Source organism: Ictalurus furcatus, chromosome 10 (assembly GCF_023375685.1).
Source record: "Ictalurus furcatus strain D&B chromosome 10, Billie_1.0, whole genome shotgun sequence".
In the NCBI taxonomy this organism is placed as follows: domain Eukaryota; kingdom Metazoa; phylum Chordata; class Actinopteri; order Siluriformes; family Ictaluridae; genus Ictalurus; species Ictalurus furcatus.
Window position 1 is genome coordinate 66,283 of NC_071264.1, and position 18,724 is coordinate 85,006.

The window sequence follows — 18,724 nt, forward strand, 5'->3', positions numbered from 1 at the left end:
GTCAATCCGTCACCCACACGTCATTCTGGGGGACGAAGAGGAGGAAGCTGGACAGATAAATTTATTTATTTATTTATCATTGCTGTGTTTCCTCAATCGAGTGCAGAAAGAAGAAAAACAACACAACTGATTTAAAATAAAAATATAGAAAACAATCTAATGTAAGGTTCTGATCCGGTTTGCTTTCAGCAGGAAGGCTGTCCTCTTTCCTGTTGCTCTTTCTCTTCTATTAGTCCATTTGTCCAGTCTGAATCGGTTTGATTCGTTTCGAGACGATTCGGAGTCAAATAATTTTCTAGTGAGGGTCGCACACTTCCAAACGAACTAGACTGAGATGAGTATTTGATTCTCACTAGAAAGTGATTCGACTCTGAATCAACTCGAAATGAATCAGTCAAACTGATTCAGACTCTATAAAAGGACTATGAGATGTGATTAAGATATATATTCCAATGTTATGCTTTACAATTCCACTGTGTGTGTGTGTGTGTGTGTGTGTGTGTGTGTGTGTGTGTGTGTGCGCGCGCGCACGTGTGTTTTTCAGGAGAACGAGAAACTCTGACACAACAGTACATCCTGACCATTGGTACTGTGTACACATCAACATACACACACATCTCCATGCTGGACATCTCAGGAGCTTTCACACACGGTGCTAGGAATATCCCGGGACAGAGAAACGCACCTCCTAAGTGAGCGAGTTAAGCGTCAACCGGTGAAATTTGCTGTAGCGTGAACACTTCGCCTCTGTGAGCTTCACTCTCCGTCAGGTTCACTGTAATTAGACATAAAATGTACATAATGTTTATTTTTCATACATTTAGGATTTAATGGTTTTTTTTTTTACTCTTCGAGGAGCAGAAATGATCTTTTGAGGCAGCTTCTTCATCACTACCTGCTCCGTTTGTCTCAAAAATGTAACGACCGGTTTCAAAAAGTCACGATGTCTTCAGTTCATGTGATTTTACTGTTGAATTTAAACAGGAAATGTGAAATATTTTTGTTCCTTTGTTTCCTCTACTGTCTTTTTGCTGTGATCTTGAACACAGTTGTAATTTTTTTTTAAATAATAAATAAATGATCATTCTAGTTCTCTCACTTTCCTTGTCCTAATTGTCCTGTATCTGTTAAATCCGTTTCATCTCTGGTCTTTCTGTCTGTATGAACACTTGTAGAAATGACTTGTAGTCCATATTTTTAAATGATTTTATTCATAATTTTGAATTTAAATAAAGATATTCTTTAATTCTGTATTTTGTCATTTAATTATCATTAGAAATCAGAAGATCAGATTAAAGCCACGGCTTCTTTACCTGCCGAAGCTGTAAAACTTTCAATAAACCAGTGAATAGATCAATCATATTTCAATCATATATTTCATATCACATTCAAGCAGTTGTCTAATCAGCCAATCATGTGCCAACAGCACATTGCATAAAATCATGCAGGTACAAGTCAAGAGCTTCAGTTAATGTGTACATCAGACAACCATGGCATGGTTACTGGTATAAGATAACTGCTAACTGCTAACAGATAACTGCTTGAATGTGATATGAAATATATGATTGAAAGGACTTTGATTTAAAAATAAATAAAATAAAGGGGGGGGGGGGGTAGAAGAAAAAACCCACATTACTATGGGAAAATAATATAGACGGCACTAGTGCTGCACAATTAATCGAATATCGATCGCGATTACGATTCTGACGGCCCACGATTAAATGAACATGATCGACTGCGATATTAACGTTTAAAGTTCGTCCTCCGCTAATAGAAAACTCAGCTGCAGATCAAATCAAGCGCTTCCTACACTTATAGCCAATCACCATAGGGCAGCGCAGGGATGACGTCATTTTGTAGTGCCAAAACCCTTTTAGCATTTTAGCATTTTAGCCCTCGAGCTGCCAGGTTCGCTTCGAGCTCCAGCGCTTTGCGTGAGGAGAAATCATGACATTAACACGCTATAAGGTGGGTTTAATTCAAACTTCTTTATTAAAAAATTCCTCACCAATCATAATCAAGAGTAGCAACTGTTCCGTCTGTAAACATACAGTACACTGCCGCTCTCCTTCACTAACTCTAATTCACTTCATTTAAACTCACGGTTGCCAGATATCACTAGAAAAGTCAACTCCAGTTTCCATGTTTTGATTTAATCCCCCAAAACATTATCACCAGACATGGACACTGTACTGGGGAACTGATCTAAAACTGATAAACAAAAATAAAACTACTAAAATGTAAAGACAGAAAATGTGCTTAGTTATAAATAAATCTTTTTATATATATATACATACATACATACATACATAAATAAATATATATATATATATATATATATATATATATATATATATATATATATTGGGCACATGGTGGCTTAGTGTTTAGCACGTTCGCCTCACACCACCAGGGTCGGGCTCGATTCCCGTGGCCCTGTGTGTGTGGAGTTTACTTGTTCTCCCCGTGCTGCGGGGGTTTCCTCCGGGTACTCCGGTTTCCTCCCCCAGTCCAGAGACATGCATGGTAGGCTGATTGGTGTGTCTAAAGTGTCCGTAGTGTATGAATGGGTGTGTGAGTGTGTATGTGATTGTGCCCTGCGATGGACGGTCCAGGGTGTACCCCTCCTTGTACCCGATGTTCCCTGGGATAGTCTCCAGGTTGGATGGATGGATGGATATATATTATTATAATAACTTCACTAAATATAAATGAAATGAGAAATGAAATAATGTTTAATTACTATGGGTTGCATTTAATATCAATTTGACATTAAACTTAGTTCGCTATTTCATTGAAAGCTATTAGCCTTTTTCCTAATATGGATCACTTTTGTGTTAGTCTACTTTTAATTAGGACTCTTTATTGTTTTTAAGATATCTAAAAATAAATATTTTATGTTTGTTTATTTATCAATTAACCAACAGTATCATTGCTATTATTTTAATTCAGTTAACAGTGACCATGAGCAGAGAGATAACATTTAACTGTTTATGATAGACTGTATGATTAAAGTTTAAATTAAAAAAGATTGGTATCTGGACCGGTTTCAGCTGTAAAAATCCTGAGCATCAGTAATGAACACCATTAAACTAAAGCGCTTTGCATCTGACGTGTAAATGAACTCACCCAATCACATCCTATATGAGATTATTCAGATATATACACAATACACACAGAGCATTTATTTATTTTTTAAATTGAACGTTTAAGGATATTGCTGTTTGATTTTCTTAGTTAAAGTCGTTTCACCTTTTGTGATGTGACACACGCAGTGCAGTGCAGCTGCTTCTATGTGATTTTTGTCACAGTATATCCTTTTATGGGTCTAAGCATACGGCATAAGATAATTTCAGATTAACAGCCTCAGTCTACAGATTACCATTACTTCTTGTTCTGAAGCACTCACTTTAAATCATGTGTGTAAGGTGGTTATGATCCTGTCAACCAACCGTAAGGATAAATACGATTGCGTGAAGAAGTACCTGTGTGTGTACCGTCCCACTCCAAGCCAGTGTGTGGTGGCTCACACCCTCAGCAGACCTCAGACCCTCATGACCATCGCTACAAAGATCTCCTTGCAGATGAACTGCAAGATGGAAGGAGAGCCGTGGAGCGTCGAGATCCCGGTACGGTTCTGTTCTTCAAGCACTGGGAGTTTTTCAAGTAACTGAAATATATCCGGCATTGGGATTTCAACTACAACCAAAATCATCACTTAAAAGCATATCTGATCTTGTAACTGATCAACAGTGGCACCTCCTAACCCTGGTGTTATTCTATTAAAACACTGTTTTAGTGACTTCTCCTGCTCTTTCAGTTGAAGCACCTGATGATGTTGGTATCGACTGCTACCACGACAGTGCCGCAGGAAAGAGATCCATCGGTGCACTGGTGGCCAGCCTCAACCCGGCCATGTCCAGGTACTTAAAGCATGACTTGTGTGGACTCTGTACACAGCTTTAAGAAGGGTTGTGTTTAATGAACTAGATTTTAGATTTGAACTTTTCCACCAGTCTTCAGAAGAGAGGGCATTACCCTTTGTGGTTTATCGTAACTTTAGGAGAGAGAAAAAGTACAATATCGTTCTTTTAATGATTAAAATGTTTAATTGTCAAATTGCTGAGGTATAAGGAATAAAAAGCATCAGGAAGACCGGTTTAGCTTCGTGGTGCGTCACATTACACCATCCTGTCGTTGATTGATGATCTTTCTACATATAGCAGCATGCTCATGGTTTCTTTATTTGTTGATATTTTTTAATCCCTCGTATATCTGCATATTGTTACCACTACAAACGATCAGTAAAGATTATGAATCCAACAAGAGTTTTTCAGCTCAGTGGTGGGAAATTTCAGAGACTTTTAACACTACTTCCTGCATCTCAGGATTCTTTACTCAGGCCTGAGCTGATTCTCTTAATCTCACACACTCTTCTCTGTATTTCCATTTCCTTCCAATCGAAGGACAGAATCACAATTTTTTAGTCTTGAATCCTCTGAACGTTGTTTTCCTCGCTGCTACCGCCACCTTCATCCTCCTCATAAAGGGTCTGGGCCATGCTCTGTATGCTATGTGCTCTGTATGCTATGTGCCACTGCTCTGTAACCATGAGAGCACCGTCCTTCTCTCAGGTGGTTTTCAAAGTGTGCAGGGTATGAAATGCACTCTGGGAGGAACATCATGCTCATAAATGACCTCGTTACACTGCAGTCTCTTTGAATTCCGACTTTACACTCAGTAAACTGTGTAGACTTTCTACACAACCCCAGATCATGCTGATTGATGATGTAAGGATTGAGGATGTGGTCATTTTCTTTAATCGCACGTCTATCATTAGAGAATCCGCATCGTGTGATCAAAAACGGAGAACGCGCATGAATTTGTTACAGAATTTGTCCAAGATTTTATTGGGAATGTTTCGTACAGTGTTGACGATCTAAATAGCTTAATTTAGCTTAAAACCGTGTAATTGCAGGGTTAAAGATACGAGCTATACGAGACCAAGCCTGCGATCGGAGCGTCCGTATACTCGATGTTTACAAAACCGCAAGAACGGAAGCGAAATGCTATCAAACACGTCAGAGTTAATGTATTGTTCTGATGGCTGAAGGAAAATTTTACTTAACGGTTATATCTTAAGGGTGAGCTGAGGTTGTGTATAATTAGTTTAGTAGAGAGAGAGAGTTTAAGTGATGTAGAAAAAAGGAAATAAAGAATTAACCGGTGCTGTGAATTGAGGATGTGTAGAAAAAAAGTATATTTAAAGCAGACGAATGAGTGTATTAGAAGCCGGGAAAGGTGAGGTTTCCTTCACGTGTTTCCTGGAGGATGCAGTAGGGGGTGTGTGTGTGATTTCCTGTATACATATATACACTTATATAAAATATACATATATACACACGGTTGTGTGTAGTTTTAGAAACATCTGGGACTTGAATTTTCAGTGTGCACATGATAGATGTGCTATATAATGTAATTTACAAACAGGTGGATTACACTAATATTTTACACTAAATATGAAACTTATTCACTTCGACTGAACATTAAATGAATCTCAGAACTGAGACAGTATTAAACAGTCAGTAACAGAGGCCCCTGTGAGAATCAGAACCTCAGGTTTAATCAGTGTTGTGGAATGTGATATGATCAAATCAACAAGTTAGTATATTTTACTTGTACTCTAAACCGGTTATCTAGGAATTGTTGTAGGGGAAAAAACTACTTGAGTCCAGCACTTTCCTTTAACTGGAGCTGAAACTTGTTGTTAAAGCGTTTTTGGCCTTTTGTCAACCCTACAGTGCACGTCCCCGAGGCGCGTTCACTATTCACGTTTTCCTACAAAATGTCACCTCCTGTAATAACACGAGCACTGCTTTTTTATTCATTTAAATATTTTACATATACGGATTATATACTTTCTGTACATTTACAAAAGGCTGGTGCAGATTTAAAACGCTCTGAAAGTTTTCACCAAAGGAACAGAAATTATTATTAATTTTTTAAACCGGTTTATGACGCTCGTGAGTGTGGCTCTGTGACATTTAACACCTTCAGCAAGACTTTAACGCGAACACGCTTTAAACCGGTATTTCCCGTCGCAGCACACGCACAGGTTTAAGATTAGCACGCGCACACTTATAATATCGTCACTACAGATCCCATGGAAATGAATGCTACTTTTAAATGGTTTTACTCTTCACCTTATAAATCTGAATTTCCTGCAGACGATACTAAAGTGAATGCATTTCTTCAAAACCTTTGTAACCCTGTTATTGATTCGAATACTGCCATGCAACTGGACTCCCCACTCTCTCTTGAAGAAATTTTAAATTCAGTTAAAACTACGCAGTGTAACAAAGCTCCTGGCCCGGACGGGTTCCGATTGAATTGTTTAAAGCATCTATTGGAAAATTAGCTCCATTGCTTTTATCTGTGTTCAACGAATCCTTGGAATGTGTCTTTTCCTCCAGCTCTGACACAAGCCACTATAGCTCTCCTTCTAAAGGAGGGTAAGGATCCAACCTCCTGTGGTTCTTATAGACCGCTGTCTCTGCTTAATGCAGATGAAAGGTGTTGGTAAAAGTAATGGCATCTCGTTTAGAGAACGTTATCCCTTATATCTGAAGAGCAAACCGGTTTTATAAAGGGACATCAGTTGTTTTTCAATACCCGTACGCTCTTTAATATAATTTATTCAAAGCATTCGGCTGAGATTGTGATTTCTTTAGATGCTGAAAAAGCATTTGACAGGGTTGAGTGGGTTCAATCCACATCAGAGAGGAATGATATCTAAGATTTATGATTTTATTCTGGCGTTAGGTAGTGAGTCGAGTACCAAAATTAAGAATGCGTGGGAAATGGAGTTAGGAGTACAGATAAGTGAGGAGTGTTGGGAACATGCTATAGGTAGGATACAGTCTACCACTTCCTGTGCTCATCTTGGACTCATCCAGTTCAAAGTTTTACACAGAGTCCATCTGTCCAAGTCGAGACTTTCTGTAATATATCCAGAAGTAGAGGACAAGTGTGATAAATGCCATGGCTCTCCCTGTCATCTTGGCCATATGTTTTTCTTCTGCCCTGATCTCCATGGTTTTTGGACTGGTTTCTTTACTATCATGTCCACTATTCTCAGAGAAGATTTAAAACCTTGCCCACTCATTACTAGATTTGGGATTCCTGATGCCTCAGTTCTATTACGCTCTGTACAAAAAGATATTATCACTTTCACATCCCTAATAGCAAGACGTTCCTGCGGCTGGTTCATGTAAATAACTCGTACAGTCAGGCAGGTGTTGGTTGTTTAAAGAAACCTTTTATTTAACAAAAACAACAATAACTACAACAACAACAAAAAAACAACACCTCTCTTCCACCTCCTTCTGAAAAGACACAGATGAAATAGAAATCACACGCTGCAAGGACACAGCCAGGTTCTCTTTTACACACACCTGAGAGGAGATAAACCAGCTGAACTTTCTAATCTTACATTAAACATCCAACAAGCAGCTTTCGGGTCACAGTGAGAGATTAATGACAAGTTCCTGTAACGCTTCTTCTGCTTTAAACTCGAACCTGAGGGTTACGACGCCATCTCAAACTCAAACAACTTCTATCTACAAAGCTACAGTGCAGAAGAGTTACTCTGACTGGGGTGGAGTATTTCAGTGTAGTACCTTCTGATCGGCGATCAGCCTGCCATCATGCAGCTCACCTTCCGTCACCATGTCCTCCTTCTCGGCTGCATGTTAAATGCAATCAGTGAAACCGGTGCGTAATGAACTTGTAGAGAGAGAGAGAGTGAATGAATGAATAAGTTCAGATGTTACTTTAACACATCTGTGATCTGAGTGCCTTGACCTCAGACATGATCTGCCTGGCGAGGTAGGAAGCATGAGGTTAAACGCTGTGACTGTAAATAAACACTGAAACAGGTGTTGACTCCTGCACTTACCACATGCGCAGAAACTCCGGCAAGAGCCTAAGGATCCTCCTGATCCGAGCCAAACGTATCCTCCACTGAGCTCTCAACACCTACAGGAACACAGGTCTTTTAAACTCACGCACTTCGTTGAACATCTAAACCGTTATCCATGGACAGAACACACACTCTCCCCAAACAATATAAACACAGTAAAATAAAACTCAAGTGATCGAGTCACTGATGAATCGTTAGAGTGGTTGAACGTAGTTAAAAAAAAAATAGACAAGTTTTAATTAGCTGAATTGTGCATCCTTACCGCCGGGTCTGGAGCTGCAGCCTGTTGGCCGTGCCCTACGCCACGGTATGGCGCATTTCCTTCACCCTGTCCTCCTTCTCGACTGCACGTGAAGCGTGAGTTAAACACTGTGACTGTAAATAAACACTGAAACAGGTGTTGACTTACCCTATGCCCTGAACTTCCAGCCTTAGACTATTGATCCGAGCGATCAGAGCCGCACGTCTCGCCCGCTGAGCTGCCAACAACTACAGGAACACACGGGTCTTTTAAACTCACGCACTTCGTTTTACATCTCCATCAGAAGATGCAGTAGGCCTAATCAAAGGCCAGATAGGTCATCTAGTCCAGATACCTTGTTGCACCATTGACTTATGGTGAGGAGGGAGGGGAACTGTCGTTAGTTGTTTTCGTTTAAACAAACAAGTAAACAAATAAATAATATTTTATATTCATTTCAGATCTGTTGCACTTTTATTATTATTAAATTATTCAACTGTTGGTTAAAGGCGCAAAAAAAGGAATCCACAATGCAATTAATAATTAACCAATTTAAATCTAATACATTTATTTTCTAGTATTTCCCCCCAGAAGTTTATGTAAATATAAATAAAAGCTTCTCATTGTTGCCAGATTGAACAATCGAGTGCAATTTGAAACGTTTTTTTTCTTCTGTGCATTAATTAGTTCATTATGAATTTAATCACAGTTTGCTATGATTTATTCCTAAAATATATTTATATATTTATTACTAAAATAAAAAAGGAAATCCAGTAGGCAATGATGTCAATAATTAATACATTTAAATCGAATAAAACTATTTTAGTATTTCCCTCCAGATATTGTACACTTAAAAAATAAATAAATACATAAATAAATAAATAAATAAAGGAAAACAAAAGTAAAATAGACAAAGAAAAACACAGCTTCTCATTGTTGCCAGATCGAGAGACTGAATGCAAATTACATATAAATAATTTTATTAGCTCATTATTTGGTTGCACTTTGTTCTGATTTATTCCCAAAATGGAAATAGGAATTTCCCTGCTGAAAAAAACAAAACAAAAAACAATCACAACAGAAACCCTCATAGAATCTGTAATGTCCCTGTAGGTCTACTGGTAATTTGTTGCTTTGGTGGCATGTTGTGTCTAGTGGACACCATTAAGAACCAATAATGGTACTGGTTTTAATGGTTAACAAATTAACACGCGTTCTCCGTTTTTGATCACACGATGCGGATTCTCTAATGATAGACGTGCGATTAAAGAAAATGACCACATCCTCAATCCTTACATCATCAATCAGCATGATCCGGGGTTGTGTAGAAAGCGGGCTTGTATGAACACAGGTGTGTGTGTGTGTGTGTAGTGAGTGTGTGTAGTGAGTGGGGGCCACGCTGCCGAAGCGCACTTTGTGACTCACGATGAAGTCGTACCTGACAAATCAAGCCGTCAGCCGTCAGCGACAAAACACACCGAACGCAACCTGAAGCTGCGATCAGAAAGACCGCCACAGAAAGAGAAAAAGAACGATGAACTATGCCTGAACACACCACTCGGGTCACGTGACTTCGGCGTCGATGACCGTTCCGGGAGGAGGGTCGCTCAGTCAACGATTTTCATTATCGATTATTATCAACTATTATGGATTAGTTGTTGCAGCTCTATTTGAAACACATTATACTAAGAATTGTGTGGTATTTGAAGATGTTTGTTCAAGGTAATGCAGTTAATACCCATTGCAGTTCTTTATACTTTGGGTTATTACTCAGATTATAAATGTATTTGAGTGAGGACATTTATCACCTGTGTGCTTTTTCTGCATTGTTATTAGCATATGTACTGTATGATTTAGTAAAATAATCATTAGCCATTACGTTGTTATTCTGATTACTCTGGGTGTGTGTGTGAGTGAGTTCATGCTCTTGGGTGTGTGTGCTGTGTGCTGCACTTCCTCTTTTTGGTCAGGCCCTACGCCTTGCTGTAGTTAACTTTTAAGAGACACTGTCTATAAGGAAGAGAGCGTGACTCTGTTCTTTCCCTTATTCTCAATAAATTCTCATTCTCCATATTTTATTGCCCTTGTGTTTTATTTCTATCAAAAATCTTATCCAACACTGATAACGATCGGTCTGATGAGACCTGAGCCAGGAGAGGACCGTTCCCTTAATGCCAACAACATTTTCTAATCTATCTAGCGCAGAGGTGCCCAAACTTTCTCCTGTGAAGGGCCAAGTTTGTCCCGCAGGCCCTAGTTTGGGGACCTCTGATCTAGCGTGTAGCGGAGCGTTGATTCGGTCGCCTGATCGGGTTCTATCGGATCAGACGGTGATCCAAATCTAACTGATGTCTGTGCGAGGTTATTGATGAAGCTCGGTGCAGTAGCTGGTGTGAAAGTACATTTTATGCGGTGGCGAGGTGGAAATATGATCCATACGTATTATGCACGAGATAAGAATGATCGGAGACAACTTCAGACTGTGGAAGTGTTACAATATTTTCTATATTTAATCCGTACGTATGAGGTCAAGAGTGTGACCACCATTATGAGTAGGCCCGATTACGTTCTGATTGACCTCTACTGAATCTAAGATGGACACAACCGCTGTTCTCAGAGGGTCTTCCAGGTTATCAAAATGAATATTAAAATCACAGACGATTAATGCTTTATCTACAGACACAACCAGGTTTGAGATAAAGTCTGCAAATTCACTAAGAAATTCAGTATATGGCCCTGGGGGTCTGTAAATAATAATTAGAGGAATTTACTTATTTTTTGTGGCTACATAAGTTATACTGGTATAAAGAATTTCAAAAGAATTAAATTTATGACTAGGTTTTTGTGTGACTCCTAGATTTTGACTATGGATGAGACCAACACCTCCCCCTCTACCAGTTGAACGAGGCTGATGTACATAACTGTATCCAGGAGGACTGGCTTCATTTAATGCTATGTACTCGTTTGGTTTAATCCAAGTTTCCGTTAAACACATTAAATTACATTCCTGATCAGTAATGATGTCGTTAACAATAAGAGCCTTAGACGCAAGAGATCTAATGTTTAATAGTCCTAGCTTCAGATTAAAGGTGCTGGATGTGCATTCAGTATGATCTAATTTTAGGTTAATTAGGTTACTAAAACAAACATTCTGAAATTGTCCATGTATTTGTATAGCTCGGGGAACAGACACAGTCTCTATAGAATGTACTACAGGTGTTGGACTATTAATTGAACATTGCTTATGATGAACGTTGTTATTGTAGAAGATGTGCTTACGGTAGACAGTCACTTGGTGTGTAGCGTCTTGGAGATGTTGTCAGACAGCAGTTCCGCTCCGAGGCTGCTGGGGTGCAGGCCATCAGGATGAAACAACCTAGGACGCTCCCAGAACAGATTCCAGTTATTAACAAACAGCAGATTCTGTTCATTACACTGTGAGGGAAATTATTCATTTTTACTTTGAAATAGTTTTGTTCTTGTTCTGTTTCATTCTCATGTGAGGATAACGACTCAGAAGGCCATGTGATGTCACTGAGATCAGAATGTTTGTCTGCTTACAGAGACACAAACATGTTCTTCTGTTCAATGTTCGCCTAAACATCATCTAAGATCCTAAAACAAAGCCTGTTTGAACTGCCTCAAACTGCTTCTTATCGGTACACAGAATGATGTCATGCTCTGAGTTTCATATATATATATATATATATATATATATATATATATATATATAAGTAGTGGTTTAGTACAAGGACTTCAGAGCGCTCTCATTATTCTGTCCTGCTTTATTCTATCCTGTATTAACCATCTGAGAGAGGGGTTGTCGCTGCGGGGGTCCCGGCTCAGGAGTATGGGGGCGCTCGCAGGTCTTTAGTTTATTTATCGAAAACATTGGATTTGGTGTCACAAGGATTGCCAGCACGTTTGCGTGCCATGGCTTGAGCTGCTCTCTTAGTGCAGATCACTGGGAAAATTGCTCTCACACATTGATCTTACACTCATCACACCAGGTCACTTCTATTTTGAATTAGATCCACATGCAACACGACAGCTCATCAAAGAACAGGATATGAAGTTATTCTATGTGTCACCCAAAATTTTAATATTAAACCTATCAGTGTGTCTAATACACCAACTGTAGTGTTGTATTGCCTAATTAATTCTGTGGAGCCAGTCACTGAGAACACTCACGATTGCCTAGCTGAAATTCATATTTCCTCGAGCCAAAGTTTGAACTTTTTAGACGTTCCATCTGGAAGATTTTGTGAGCACCCTGTTCTGCCCAATTGGCCGAATTAAAAGCTATCACTACAGAGTGCGAACTGGTTACAGGTAGAATTGCTAATATATATACTGACTCTGATTATGCCCATGGATTGCGTCATCTGTTTGGAGCTGTTTGAATGCAGTGAGGTTTTAGTAAAAGTGCTGGAACGCCACTTTAACATACCGAGCAAATAGTTTAATCGAATTCTGATTGTACCTACTGTACTTCTCACTGTATGAATTTCAGATGCACATGGTTTTAACCAGTGCGCGAGGGGGAAGTTATGGGAAAAGATAAAACAGCAAGAGGACTGGTCTCTGGACTTACAGGCAATTATGGATAATTATTATTATTTTTTTAAACTTACAGGCAATGGTGAATAATAATCTGAGTGTAAAATTTATGCTCAAAACAATGTCAGAAAGGGAAAATCAGTATCGATAGGGCTCATATCAATGCCAGAAGGGCCGTTTAAGCACTTGGTGATAGACAGGTTTAGCAGATGGAGGGAGGCAATGCCATCAGCAGACTAAACTGCTGGAACAATGATTCGATTTTTAACCAGAGAGGTAATTCCTAGAGACGGCATACCATCTCAGATTAGCTCTGACAATGGCTCAGCGTTCGTTTAAAAAACAGTGTTACAGTAACTGTGATTAAATTAAAATTTTGATGTGTTTATCACCCTCAGTCACAGGGAATAGTGGAAAAGGTAAGTGGTACTTTTAAGGCTAAGCTTAACGCAATTTGTGCTAACACTAAACTCATTTCGGTAGATGCTCTACCTCCTGCACTAATGACCTATCGCATGCAGACTAACAGAAATATGCATCTAACACCGCATGAAATGCCTACGGGCCGACCCATGTCTGTGTCATACCTGAGAGGTCCTTATGAAGAACTGCCGCTGAAGTAATTACAGATGGAACTAAGAGCATATATGTGATAACTAACTGCTATGTATGAAGCTATCTATTCACAGGACCAGAGCTGGGGACTGAGAGAGGAGACAGAAGTTCCTTGTCCTGTGACTCCTGGAGAACAGGTGTACCTAGGGGTGTTCCAGCCCAGAAGGGAAGGGCCATACAAAGTGAGCACCTAGATTAAGACCTAGGAGAAAGGAGGATCAGCTGATCGAAGGGGACGATCCAGTGGTTGACATTGCAGAAGAAAGAACAAGACAAGACATGAGAGAGGGTCTAAATGAAGATAAGGGAGAATGGCAGTCTCAGGCGATGGCAAAGAAGAAGGTCTGTCAGGGGTCGGGGTCGTACCAACAGAGCAGGAGGAAAGAAGGGCTCCTGCTGCTGAGAGCGGTTCTGACGAGCCTGATACACCTGCTGAAGGAGAAAGAGGCCCAAGCAGACGTTCCTTACAGGACAACTTTTCCATAATTGACTTTTCAGCCCTTGACTAGTCTCCAAAACAGTACTGAACTAAAACTGAATGAGACAATCAGTGAGCCAGATTGGAACTCTGATCAGCTGCAACAGGAGGGAACAGATTCCAGTTCCTCAAGTGAGGACGAAGAAGCAGCTTGATGAGCCATGCCATGGGTGTAAGTACTAGCTTGACCTCTCCTCAAGGGTGGCCCCCGCGATATGCAAAGTATCTGGGTCGAAGACAAACATTGTTAACACATCCTCTGAGAAAGGATGTGATGGAGTTTTTATTTTTTGCTTTTTCCATTTTTCTATTTTTTCATTTTTACATTTTCTGTTACAATATAATCAAGTGTGATTAAGAGACAGGGTGATCACTGTCATGATTAATCAAACTGATAAAATTGTTTTGTATTCATGTTTATTAGTCTATACTTGTATCAGCTATATGTGCTTAATCAACTGTGTACTCTACATCACGATGACAACCACAGGCAAGTGCTGAACCAAACGCATGCTCACGCTTACAAACTATGTCTTGATTTTTGTGGGTAGGGAAAGAGACAGAATCTTTTACTCCTTTCTAGCCAATGGGAGAGGAGATGTTTGTTTCTGGTCTCCAGAGAGAGTGGTTTCAGGATTTGGTCATTGGTAGAAGGCTGACGTGGTCATACATTGATCACTAGTTAGTGTAAATGAAGGGACTGGGTTGTGAGATTACTCTCTCTAGCTAGATGGGGCTTAGTAAGCCCCAGAGGGGGAGAATATATGGAAAATATCTATGAAGGGCAAACAATATGTGTAACTGACATTTGGATATGTTAATGAAGTGAATTCAATATGTAACCAACATTTAGAATTATTACTTGCGCGTTATCGTATAATCAATATTGGTTAAAAAACATAATCTATATGTATAATCAACAGTTAGAAGCATAATCTAAATCCATAGAACAATGTTTGATCAGGTTCTATTCTGAGTGGATTTGAGTTGAATGAACTCTGTGTTTCAGTGTACAACAATTGTTCTTCTGTATTAGCTGGCTCCTGTCTCCACAGCAATAAAAATTGGCAGTAGATATTCGCATGCGTGAGTAAATAACTTTGAGGCAGATACAAATTAGGGAGTTAGGAGAGGGCTTCGGGAAAGGAGGTAGAGATCAGCGGGGACAACCGATAGAGACAGACAGATGCTCATTGAGGCCTAAGAAGGGAGTCAAGGTCAAGACACAAGCCTGTGTGAAACCTTTTTTGTAAAAAGAAACCTTGTCCTCATGAAACCTTTTCAAGAAAAACAACTAACTGCGCATGTTCCACAAATTTAAGATAACGCATAGACATGAATATTTAATTGTGGCAAAAGAAGATTGGTCTATTTTCAACGAGGAAAAGCAAAACCCCACCTACAGAGACTATGCTGTGGAGATAGGTATATAAAGACATGTTTGTGTATGCATAATTCGGACACTACAGACTTTATTATTATTATTATTATTATTATCATTATTATTATTATTATTATTATTATTATTATATATTATTCACACTTTATTGATGTTCAATAAAGTTTATTCACTTTTTGACATCTACTAAACTCTCTGTCTCTGAAGTTTTTGACCTAGGCTAAAAGGTTGATTTTATTCACGACACTCGCAGGCCACAATGGGTTCTAAAATTTGACAGAGGGGCCGGGACAGGAACAGACGGCTGGAGTGTTTGTGTGAACTAATATAAATGACATGTAAAAGCCATTACATGAAAGGATTTGGCCTTTAACAGGTAGCAAAGCACGAATATGCAAGGCTCGTTGTACCAATTGTTTTCCAAATGCATTAATTTGATAACACAGTAGGGAAACTCGCGTCCAGTTTCAGTGGGAACAGTGTTGTTGATCTCCCTTTTTTGCCAGTGCATCAAACTCTGGAGTTAGTTTTGTTGTGGCAATTCTCAGGATAGATGCGAGGTGTTGGTCGGTTAACTTGGATCTGTGAGGGGCTTTGTTGATGTTCATGACGCTGAATGTCTGCTCACATACGTAGGTCAAGCCAAACCATGTCAGCATCTTCTGTGCCGTCCTCCGGAGGTTTGGAAATGTCTCTTCATTAAGTGAAGCATAAAAGTCATTCAGTTTAAGAGAGTTGAACTTCTTTAAGACGGAGTCAGACTGAAGATCGATCAGTTCCAATTGCAGCTCCTGTGGTGCTGTTTCAGGGTCTTGTGACAGGGGACAGGACACCAGCTGAACCGACGGCAGAATTCTCTGTGCAGGTCGCCCAGTGATCTGTATTTCTTCACGTTTCGGGACGCCTCTTTCTGCATGGCTAGTGTGGGGAAATGAGAGAGAGATTTGTTTGAAATTTGACTGGAGAATAAAGTCAGCTTGGATTTGAAGGCTCTAACATTTGTGTACATGTCGTGCATAAACTGATCTTTCCCCTGTAGCTTGACGTTCAGCTCGTTCATGTGTGAAAATATGTCCACAGCAAACGCAAAGTCACAAAGCCAGTTGTTGTCGCTTAGCTCAGGAAATTCGTTGGATTTCCCCATTAACTTCAAAAATGCGATAATTTCCTCTTTGAGCTACCACACTCGTTGAAACACTTTGCCCAAACTTAACCAGCGGACCCGAGAGTGGTAGAGGAGTCCTGGTGATCCGCATCAGTTTCCTCCAGGAACGTAAGAAACTGACGATGCTGAAGTCCCCTTGCTCGTATAAAGTTAACAAGTTTTACGACTGGATTCACAACATGATTAAGCTGCAATATAGACTTACACAGAGATTCCTGATGAATGATGCAGTGAAGGAAAATAGCATCCTGCTCAGGGTTTTCCTCCTTCACTTTGTCCTGGATTCTTTTCAACAGCCCAATGTTTTTTCCAGTTAAATTTGGCGATCCATCCGTGGTGACATTGGCAAGTTTACGCCAAGCTATCTTCATTCTCTCGAGGACAGCAGACACCTGGTTATACAAGTCCTCTCCCCGCGTTTTTCCTTTCAGGGACTCCATGGTCAAAAACTCCTCCGTTATCTCAAAACTGTCGTTAATCCCTCGGATAAAATTAGGAGCTGAGCAGTGTCTTTTATGTCGTTACTTTCATCCAGTGTTAGTGAATATAACTTAAAGGAATCCGCCTTTTTGTTTAATTCGCTGGCGATATCTTCGTCAATTAGTTCCACACGGCGAGTCACAGTCCTGTGTGATGAACTGATTTTTTCAAAATTGCCTTTGCTCTCCGGACACAGGAGAACTGCTGTCTCTACCATGCATTCTTTCAAAAACTCGCCTTCGGAGAAAGGCTTGCTAGCCTTTGCTAATTTGAATGCCAGCAAAACACTTGCCTTGGTACTTGACTCTTGAATCGCAGTTTGTCTGTGAAAATTTTTTTGCTGAGTCTGTAAATTAGCCGTCAACCTCTGAGCCGTAGCCGCCCGTTCTTGCGTTGACTGCTTGCTAGCGTAGTTGGCATGCTTCGTGGCAAAGTGACGGCTGATGTTGTATTCTTTGAAAACCGCAACAGTTTCTTGGCATATCAGGCATACAACCGTTGATCGGACTTCAGTGAAAAAATATCTTGTTGTCCACTCCTTATTAAACACTCGGCACTCACTGTCCACTTTTCTTTTCTTTGGTCCACTCATTTTTACAGAAGGGCTCAAAGGGCAAAGCGAAAAAGTGAAGTAGAGAGTAATACACCACACTGAGGTTTAATAATATCATTTGGACAAGTTCTGATTAAAGCCGGATTAAAAAGCCCAACGGGCCGTATATGGCCATCAGGCCGTAGTTTGCCCATGCCTGGTCTAAACATACATGCATCGACAGCTCCGTGTCAATAACACGATTTCCTACCACAAAAACATGAGCGACTGCAAGCAAATAATCAACCTACTTATACTGCAAGCAAATATGACTCATTTGATCTACAGCTACTGTGCAGCTAGAAAATTTAACGTTTACAGTTTTCTGTATTTCTCCATACATTTGACCTGAAACCTGATCAGATCTTCATCTAAGTCCTTAAACTAGGTAAAAGAGAACCCGGTTAACAGCAGATGCAAAAAAACCCAGTAGTTTTTACAGTTATTTATTAAGCAAAAATGATCCAGCGTTAAATATCTTTGTAGGAAAAGGTATGTGAAGTCTAGGAGTACGAGTTCATTTAAATTGGGCTGATTGAAGTCAGGTGTTTCAATCAAGGGAATGGCAATTAAGCCCGCCCATGTTTCAAGAACATTAACTTGGGTCTTCACCATCAAAGTCTGGTCTTCACCACACAGGTTTATGGAAGTTTGCCCTGCCTCGATCAAAGGACATTCCTGAGGACCTCAGAAAAAGAGAGTTGTCAATGCTCACCGGCTTGGAAAGGATTACAGAGCCATTTCTAAAGAGTTTGGCTTCCACCAATCCACTGTGAGGTAAATGACATACAGATGGAGGAAATTCAGCACCACTGTTACTCTCCCAAGGAGTGGGCTTCCAGCAAAAAAGATCACTCCAAGGGTGTGGTGAATAATATCACAGTAAGTCATAAAGTCGTAAGTCATAAAGAACCCCAGGGTAACATCTGAGAACCTACAGGCCACTACTTTCCATAAAAGAACACTGCTGCCTGTCTGAAGTTTGCTCAAATCCATGTGGATATGCCAGGAGCCTATTGGAAGAATGCTCTGTGGACAGATGAGTCCAGAATAGAACTTCTTGCTTTAATTGAAAATCATTGTTTGATGCAAACTGAAAATAGCATCCCAACATAAGAACTTCATCCCAACCGCGAAGCATGGGGGTGGCAGCATTATGGTTTGGGGCTGCTTTGGGTCCGAACCAGCTTGCCATTATTGATGGACCTATGAA

At 40.0% G+C, this 18,724-nt stretch overlaps 1 pseudogene; it reads left to right on the forward strand.

The window, feature by feature from the left end:
* Positions 1-1,442: 1,442 nt before the first annotated feature.
* Positions 1,443-4,368, forward strand: LOC128613803 (piwi-like protein 1; annotated as a pseudogene).
* Positions 4,369-18,724: the final 14,356 nt, after the last annotated feature.